Below are 10441 nucleotides of genomic sequence, written 5' to 3'. Positions count from 1 at the left end.
ATCGTACATCCACTTTGATGGAGACTTCAACCCACGAAGGGTAACGGTTGCGCGAGTCCACGGAGGGCTCCACCCACGAAGGTTCCACGAAGGAGCAACCTTATCTATCCCACCATGGCCATCGCCCACGAAGGACTTGCCTCACTAGGGTAGATCTTCATGAAGTAGGCGATCTTCTTGCCTGTACAAACTCCTTGGTTCAACTCCACAATCTTGGCGGAGGCTCCCAAGTGACACCTAACCAATCTAGGAGACACCACTCTCCAAAAGGTAATAGATGGTGTGTTGATGATGAACTCCTTGCTCTTGTGCTTCAAATGATAGTCTCCCCAACACTCAATTCTCTCTCACAGATTTGGATTTGGTGGAAAGATGATTTGAGTGGAAAGAAACTTGGGGATGGCTAGAGATCAAGATTTATGTGGTTGGAGTGGAATATCTTGATCTCAACACAAGTGTAAGTGGTTCTCTCTCAGAAAATGTATGTTGGAAGTGTAGGCATGTTTTGATGGCTCTCTCCACGAATGAAGAGTGGGTGGAGGGGTTGAAGGAAATATGCCCTAGAGGCAATAATAAAGTTATTATTTATTTCCTTATATCTGATAAATGTTTATTATTCATGCTAGAATTGTATTAACCGGAAACATGATACATGTGTGAATACATAGACAAACAAAGTGTCACTAGTATGCCTCTACTAGACTAGCTCGTTAATCGAAGATGGTTAAGTTTCCTAGCCATAGACATGAGTTGTCATTTGATTAATGGGATCACGTCATTAGGAGAATGATGTGATTGACTTGACCCATTCCGTTAGCTTAGCACTTGATCGTTTAGTTTGTTGCTATTGCTTTCTTCATGACTTATACATGTTCCTGTGACTATGAGATTATGCAACTCGCGTTTACCGGAGGAACACTTTGTGTGCTACCAAACGTCACAACGTAACTGGGTGATTATAAAGGTGCTCTAGAGGTGTCACCAAAGGTACTTTTTGGGTTTGCGTATTTTGAGATTAGGATTTGTCACTATGATTGTTGGAGAGGTATCTCTTGGCCCACTCGGTAATACACATCACTTAAGCCTTGCAAGCATTGCAACTAATGAGTTAGTTGCGGGATGATGTATTACGGAACGAGTAAAGAGACTTGCCGGTAACGAGATGAATTAGGTATTGAGATACCGACGATCGAATCTCGGGCAAGTAACATACCGATGACAAAGCAAACAACGTATGTTGTTATGCGGTTTGACCGATAAAGATCTTCGTAGAATATGTAGGAGCCAATATGAGCATCTAGGTTCCGCTATTGGTTATTGACCGGAGACATGTCTCGGTCATGTCTACATAGTTCTCGAACTCGTAGGGTCCGCACGCTTAAAGTTAGATGACGGTTATATTATGAGTTTATGTGTTTTGATGTACCGAAGGTAGTTCGGAGTCCTGGATGTGATCACGGACATGACGAGGAGTCTTGAAATGGTCGAGACATGAAGGTTGATATATTGGACGACTATATTCGGACACCGGAATGGTTCCGGGGGTTATCGGATATATACCGGAGTACCGGGGGGTTACCGAAACCCCCCCCCCCCAGAGGTTAATGGGCCTCATGGGCCCAAAGTAGTGGAAGAGGAGGGGCAGGAGGTGGCGCGGCTGTCAACCTCGATGCGACTATAGCTCCCACGTGTTGAGGCACGACTTAGAGACATAATCGCATTGAAGGCATATGTCGCAAGTTAGGCAATCTTCACAACATCCCATGTAATATAATAATGAAAGGGGAGATAACATAGTTGTCTTACACTCGCCACGTCAATCAAGTACATAAATAACATTACATCATCCAAACACTCATGGCCCTACTACGGCGCCAAAATAAAAGAGAACCCAACATGCGACACGGTCCCAATCACCCCCAACTGGGCACCACTACTGATCATCGGGAAAGGAAACGTAGTAACGTTGAGAGTCTTTGTCGAACTCCCACTTGAGCTCATAGGCGTCTCCTGGAGCGGAATCATCAGGCCCTGCATCTGGTGTAATAGTAATCTGTGAGCCATAGGGACTCAGCAATCTCGCACCCTCGCGATCAAGACTATTAAGCTTATAGGTATGGCAAGGTAAAATATGTGGAGCTGCAGCAAGCGACTAGCAAGTATGGTGGCTAACTTATTCGCAAAAGAGAGCGAGAAGAGGAGGCAAAGCGCGAGCGAGAAACTAGAGAGCAACCTGCGCAAACATTACTCCAACACCGTGTCCACTTCCCGGACTCCGCCGAGAAGAGGCCATCACGGTAACACACTCAGTTGATTCATTTTAATTAAGTTAAGGTTCAAGTTATCTACAACCGGACATTAACAAATTCCCATCTGCCCATAACCGCGGGCACGGCTTTCGAAAGTTCAAATCCCTGCAGGGGAGTCCCAACTTAGCCCATGACAAGCTCTCACGGTCAACGAAGGAATAGACCTCCTCCCAAGACGTTCCGATCAGACTCGGTATCTCGGTCTCAAGACACTTCGACAGGTTAAAACAAGACCAGCAACACCGCCCGAATGTGCCGACAAATCCCGATAGGAGCTGCACATATCTCGTTCTCAGGGCACACTCAGATAGACAGATACGAGTAAAACCAACCCTCAAGTTTCCCCGAGGTGGCCCCGCAGGCTCATCGGACCAACACTCAGAGGAGCACTGGCCCGGGGGTTAAAATAAGATGACCCTTGGCTCAGTAACCCAAGGAAAAAAGGCTAGGTGCGAATGGTAAAACCAAGGTTGGGCATTGCTGGAAAAGCTTTAAACAAGGCGAACTATCAAGGGGTTCCCATTATAACCCAACCGCGTAAGGAACGCAAAATCCGGGAACATAACACCGATATGACGGAAACTAGGGCGGCAAGAGTGGAACAAAACACTAGGCGAGAGGCCGAGCCTTCCACCCTTTACCAAGTATATAGATGCATTAAGATAACATAGCAATATAATGATATCCCAACAAGTAAATAAATGTTCCAACAAGGAACGGCCTCCAATCTTCACCTGCAACTAGCAACGCTATAAGAGGCTGAGCAAAGCGGTAACATAGCCAATCAACGGTTTGCTAGGACATGGTGGGTTAGAGGTTTGACATGGCAATTTGGGAGGCTTGAAAGCAAGTGGTAGGCATCGTAGCATTGGCATAGCAAAAGAGCGAGCAACTAGCATAGCAAAGATAGTAGTGATTTCGAGGGTATGATCATCTTGCCTGCACAGTTGTCAGAGTTGACTGGATCCTCGAAAGCAAACTCAACGGGCTCCTCGTTAGCGAACTCGTCTCCCGGCTCTACCCAAACAAGACAAACAAGCAACAAGGGCACAATCAACCACGTGCAAACTCAAACAACACAATGCAAAGATGATATGCTATGCGGGATGCGATGCGGGATGCAAAATGCAAGATATGACAGGAAATGCAAGAACCTGGCCTCAACTTGGAAATCCAAGTGTGCCACTGGAAAGATGAGATGAAATCGCTTGAAAACGATATAAAGAACGCCGGAATCGGAGTTACGGTTTGGAAATGGCAAGCGATTCAAAAATGACACCGGTCTGCGATTTACAGCAAGTAGCCATCTAAATGCAATGAGATGAACATGCTACAGCACCCAAATGACAACAAAATACATGGCAGGGATGCACAAGATTCTTAACAAAAGTCTAGCACTGAGCTACGGCCAATTCATCCATTAACAGGTTCAAACAAGCATGGCAAAAATGCATATGGCAAACAGATCTCAGACTTAGTGAAATTAACACTTGTCTGGAATTTCAGATCAGGTAGCACTCTTCGGAGCAACAAAACTACATGCTACAGGACCTGAACATGGCAAAGTAAAGCATGGCATGGAGCTACTCAAAGATTAACAAAAGTCCCTTAGTGACCTTGAGCCAAAAGGGATCAGAAAATACAATTGCAAGCATGTGAACATAGCAAAAACATAATCAGTTTTCAGACTTAGTGAAAACTGGCACAAAACATAACTCAAGTAGGCATGTTTACGAGCTCGATGCACTCACTACGGTGCAAGTCATGGCAAGACAAGCATACACCCATCAAGAAGGCACAAAATGCAAGCTAGACATGGCAAGAACAATAGCATAGCATGCACGATCAACTACAACATCACCGGCAAAATTGCAAACAAGTTGACAATCTGCCCAGATTCACAAAGTAGCAAAAGTAGAGCTCGATTGACTCAAGCTAGGGTGCTCCATAATTAAACAAAGACATGGATTGATAGAGAACTACAAGATTAACAAAACATCCTTACTGATCATCCTCAAAAGAGGCACGGATCACTAGGAAACAACATGAACATATGGCATCATGAGATAAACAGATCAAGGACTTAGTGGAATTGCTAAGTCCCTGAAAACAGAATTACTAAGTGCACCACTTTGTAAGCTTGCACAAGACACCACACACATCAGAAAAATACATGGGTTGCACCTCTGGAAAGATGACAAAACCCTTAACAAAACACATGTAGAGCATCAGGGCATAGTATGCACACAATAATCATGGCAAAAATGACAAAAACCTAAATGGAGCAGCATATCTGACAATAATCTCAAGTAGCCCTCTTCTAACAGCATTTTGGCATCAAGATGAACTCAAATGAAAATGATGCAATGGAATGAAATGATGTACTCTCTGAGATGAACATTTTGATATGCTATATGCATGAATCGGAGCTACGGATGCAAAGTTACGGAGCTACGAACATGAGCACTTGGATCTGAGAATTCGGGACTTAGGAAAAATTCAACCTCTGGATTAGGGTTTCCAGATCTGCACGCTTCCCGAGGCGGCGGCGCGCGCACTATAGACGGCGGGGACGAGGACGGCGGCCGGCGAGGGCGAGGTCCGGACCCGGCGCTCCGGCGGCCGGATCTGGCCGGAGACGAGGCGGGGAGGCGGCGCGGCGGCCGGAGGATGGGCGAGGCGGCGCGGCGGTGGCGTCGGGCGGCCGGGGCGGCGAGCGGCTCGGCGGCGGAGATGGCGAGAGGCGCGGCGGCGGGCGACGGGGCGGCGCCGGCAAGATGAGGCGGGCGTGCCGGGGTCGGCGGGGAGCGCGGGGAGGCGCGGCGGCGATGGGCCGGGCGGCCGCTGCGGGCTCGCCGGGCCGCGGCGGCGGCTGGTGGCGGAGATGCCACGTGGCGGGCGCCTATTGGCCCGGGGCGGCGGCAGGCGGAGCGTCCGGACATGTCGTCGGCAGGACTTGTCCGGCGGCGCGCGGTGCTGAGATCAAGGGTTTCGGAGAGGGGGAATCCGGATTTCGGGGAAGGGTCTTTAAATAGGCATAGAGGGAGCTAGGAGAGTCCAAATGAGGTGCGGTTTTCAGCCACGCGATCGTGATCGAACGCTCTAGATGATGGAGCAGAGTTTGTGGGTTTTGGGCCAAATTGGAGGGGTGTTGGGCTGCAACACACACGAGGCCTTTTCGGTCCCTCGGTTAACCGTTGGAGTATCAAACGAAGTCCAAATGATACGAAACTTGACAGGCGGTCTACCGGTAGTAAACCAAGGCCGCTTGGCAAGTCTCGGTCCAATCTGGAAATGTTTAATCCCCACACACGAAAGAAAGGCTAGAAATGACCACCGGAGGAGAACGAAGCGCCGGAATGCAAAACGGACAACGGGGAAAATGCTCGAATGCATGAGATGAACACGTATGCAATGCAATGCACATGATGACATGATATGAGATGCATGACAACGACAACAACACACGGAGACAAAGACCCGAACCCGAGAATATAAATTAACTTAACGCCGGAAACGGCAAGAGTTGGAGTACAAATTGGGAAAGTTACATCCGGGGTGTTACAGCGGCCCCCTTGCCCAATCTGAATTGGGAAAGGGAACGGCGGCCCCCTTCTCCTTCCTTCTCTCCACCTCCTCCTTCCCCCTTCTCCTAGTTGGAATAGGAAAGGGGGGGCAAAACCTACTTGGAGTAGGATTGCCCCCCTTGGGCGCGCCTCCTCCTCTTGGCCGGCCCTCCTCCTCCCTTATATACGGAGGAGGGGGCACCCCATAGACACAACAATTGATCTCTATCTTTTAGCCGTGTGCGGTGCCCCCCTCCACCATAATCCACCTCGGTCATATCGTAGCGGTGCTTAGGAAGCCCTGCGTCGGTAGAACATCATCATCGTCACCACGCCGTCGTGCTGACGGAACTCTCCCTCAAAGCTCGGCTGGATCGAGAGTTCGAGGGACGTCATCGAGCTGAACGTGTGCAGATCACGGAGGTGCCATGCGTTCAATACTTGATCGGTTGAATCACGAAGACGTTCGACTACATCAACCGCGTTACTTAACGCTTTCGCTTTCGGTCTACGAGGGTACGTGGACACACTCTCTCCGCTCGTTGCTATGCTTCTCCTAGATAGATCTTGCGTGATCGTAGGATTTTTTTTGAAATACTGCGTTCCCCAACAGTGGCATTCGAGCTAGGCCTATGCGTAGATGTTATATGCACGAGTAGAACACAAAGAGTTGTGGGCGATGATAATCATACTACTTACCAGCATGTCATACTTTGATTCAGCGGTATTGTTGGATGAAGCGGCCCAGACCGGCATTACATGACCGCGTTCATGAGACAGGTTCTACCGCCATGCTTCGCACACATGTGGCTAGTGGGTGTCTGTTTCTCCAACTTTAGTTGAATCGAGTGTGACTACGCCCGGTCCTTGTTGAAGGTTAAAACATCACACTTGATGAAAAATCGTTGTGGTTTTTGATGCGTAGGTAAGAACGGTTCTTGCTAAGCCCGTAGCAGCCACGTAAAATTTGCAACAACAAAGTAGAGGACGTCTAGCTTGTTTTTGCAGGGCATGTTGTGATGTGATATGGTCAAGACGTGATTATATATAACTTGTTGTATGAGATGATCATGTTTTGTAACAGTTATCGGCAACTGGCAGGAGCCATATGGTTGTCGCTTTATTGTATGAAATGCAATCACCATGTAATTGCTTTACTTTATCACTAAGCGGTAGCGATAGTCGTAGAAGCAATAGTTGGCGAGACGACAACGATGCTTCGATGGTGATCAAGGTGTCAAGCCGGTGATGATGGTGATCACAATGGTGCCTTGGAGATGGAGATCAAAGGCACAAGATGATGATGGCCATATCATATCACTTATTTGATTGCATCTGATGTTTATCCTTTATGCATCTTAGTTTGCTTAGTACGATGGTAGCATTATAAGATGATCTATCACTAAAATTTCAAGGTACAAGTGTTCTCCCTGAGTATGCACTGTTGCTACAGTTCGTCGTGCCAAGACACCACGTGATGATCGGGTGTGATAAGCTCTACGTTCACATACAACAGGTGCAAGCCAGTTTTGCACACGCAGAATACTTGGGTTAAACTTGATGAGCCTAGCATATGCAGATATAGCCTTGGAACACCGAGACCGAAAGGTCGAACATGAATCATATAGTAGATATGATCAACATAGTGATGTTCACCATTGAAAGCTACTCCATCTCACGTAATGATCGGACATGGTTTAGTTGATATGGATCATGTGATCATTTAGATGACTAGAGGGGTGTCTATCTAAGTGGGAGTTCTTAAGTAATATGATTAATTGAACTTAAATTTATCATGAACTTAGTCCTGATAGTATTTGCATATCTATGTTGTAGATCAATTGATCGCGTATAGCTTCCCCGTTTTATTTATGATATGTTACTAGAGAAAAACTATGTTGAAAGATGATAGTAGCAATGATGCGGACTAGCTCCATGATCTGAGGGTTATCCTCATTGCTGCATAGAAGAATTATGTCCTTGATGCACCGCTAGGTGACGGACCTATTGCAGGAGCAGATGCAGACGTTATGAACGTTTGGCAAGCTCGGTATGATGACTACTTGATAGTTTAGTGCGCCATGCTTTACGGCTTAGAACCAGGACTTCAAAAATGTTTTGAACGCCATGGAGCATATAAGATGTTCCAAGAGCTGAAATTGGTATTTCAGACTCATGCCCGAGTTGAGAGGTATGAGACCTCTGACAAGTACTTTGCCTACATGATGGAGAATAGCTCAACTAGTGAGCATGTGCTCAAATTATTTGAGTACTACAATCGCTTGAATCAAGTGGGAGTTAATCTTCTAGATAAAATAGTGATTGACAGAGTTCTCTAGTCACTATTGCCAAGTTACTGGAACTTCGTTATGAACTATAATATGCAAGGGATGACGAAAACGATTCCCGAGCTCTTGGTGATGCTGAAATCAACGAAGGTAGAAATTAAGAAAAGCATCAAATGTTGATGGTTGACAAGACCACTAGTTTCAAGTAAAAGGGCAAGGAAAATAAAGGGAACTTCAAGAAGAATGGCAAGCAAGCTGTCACTCCCATGAAGAAGCCCAAAGCTAGACCCAAGCCTGAAACCGAGTGCTTCTACTGCGAAGGAAATGGTCACTGGAAGTGGAACTGCCCCAAATACTTGGCGGATAAGAAGGATGGCAAAGTGAACAAAAGTATATATGATATACATGTTATTGATGTGTACTTTACTAGTGTTAATAGTAGCCCCTAGGTATTTGATACTAGTTCAGTTGCTATGATTAGTAACTCAAAACAGGAGTTACAAAATGAACAAAGACTAGTTGAGGGCAGGGTGACGATGTGTGTTGGAAGTGATTCCATGGTTGATAAGATCACCATCGCACACTCCCTTTACCTTCAGTATTAGTATTGAACCTAAAATAAATGTTATTTGGTGTTTGCGTTGAGCATAATATGATTGAATCATGTTTATTGCAATACGGTTATTCATTTAAGTCAAAGAATAATTGTTATTCTGTTTACATGGATAATACCTTCCAAGGTCATACACCCAAGGTGAATGGTTTACTGAATCTCGATCGTAGTGATACACATATTCATAATATTGATGCCAAAAGATGCAAAGTTGATAATGATAGTGCAACATATTTTTGGCACTGCCGTTTAGGTCATATTGGTGTATAGCGGATGAAGAAACTCCATGCTGATGGGCTTTTGGAATCACTTGATTATGAATCACTTGATGCTTGCGAACCATGCCTCATGGGAAAGATGACTAAGACTCCGTTCTCCGGAACAATGGAGCGAGCAACTGACTTATTGGAAATAATACATACTGATGTATGCGATCCGATGAGTGTTGAGACTCACGGTGGGTATCGTTATTTTCTGACCTTCACAGATGATTTGAGCAGATATGGGTATATCTACTTAATGAAACACAAGTCTAAAACATTTGAAAAGTTCAAAGAATTTCAGAGTGAAGTGGAGGATCATCGTAACAAGAAAATAAAGTTTCTATGAACTGATTGCGGAGACGAAATATTTGAGTTACGAGTTTGGCCTTCAGTTGAAACAATGTCGAATAGTTTCTCAACTCACGCCACCTGGAACACCATAGCGTAATGGTGTGTCCGAACGTCATAACCATACTTTATTAGATATGGTGCGATCTATGATGTCTCTTACCGATTTACCACTATCGTTTTGGGGTTATGCATTAGAGACAGATGCATTCATGTTAAATAGGGCATCGTCTAAAAATCCGTTGAGATGACACCGTATGAACCGTGGTTTAGCAAGAAACCTAAGCTGTCGTTTCTTAAAGTTTGGGGTTGGGATGCTTATGTGAAAAAAGTTTTAGCCTGATAAGCTCAAACCCAAATCGTAGAAGTCCGTCTTCATAGGATACCCAAAAGAAATTGTTGGGTACACCTTCTATCACATATCCGAAGGCAAGATCTTTGTTGCTAAGAGTGGATCCTTTCTAGGAAGGAGTTTCTCTCGAAAGAAGTGAGTGGGAGGAAAGTAGAACTAAATGAGGTAATTGTACCTTCTCCCGAATTGGAAAGTAGTTCACCACAAAAATTAGTTCCAGTGATGCCTACACCAATTAGTGAGGAAGTTAATGATGATGATCATGAAACTTCAGATCAAGTTACTATCGAACATCATAGGTCAACCAGAGTACATTCCACACCAGAGTGGTACGGTAATCTTCTTCTGGAAGTCATGTTACTAGACCATGACGAATCTACAAACTATGAGGAAGCGATGATGAGCCCAGATTCCGGGAAATGGCTTAAGGCCATGAAATCTGAGATGGGATCCGTATATGAGAACAAAGTATGGACTTTGATTGACTTGCCCGATGATCGGTGAGCCATTTAGAATAAATGGATCTTCAAGAGGAAGACAGAAGCTGATAGTAGTGTTACTATCTACAAAGATCGATGTTGCAAAAGGTTTTCGACAAGTTCAAGGTGTTGAACACGATGAGATTTTCTCACTCGTATCGATGCTTAAAAGTCTGTCTGAATCATGTTAGCAGTTGCCGCATTTTATGAAATCTGGCAAATG

The sequence above is a fragment of the Triticum urartu genome, chromosome 7, assembly GCF_003073215.2.
Source record: "Triticum urartu cultivar G1812 chromosome 7, Tu2.1, whole genome shotgun sequence".
NCBI classification, from domain to species: Eukaryota; Viridiplantae; Streptophyta; class Magnoliopsida; order Poales; family Poaceae; genus Triticum; species Triticum urartu.
This window is presented reverse-complemented; position numbering follows the sequence as displayed.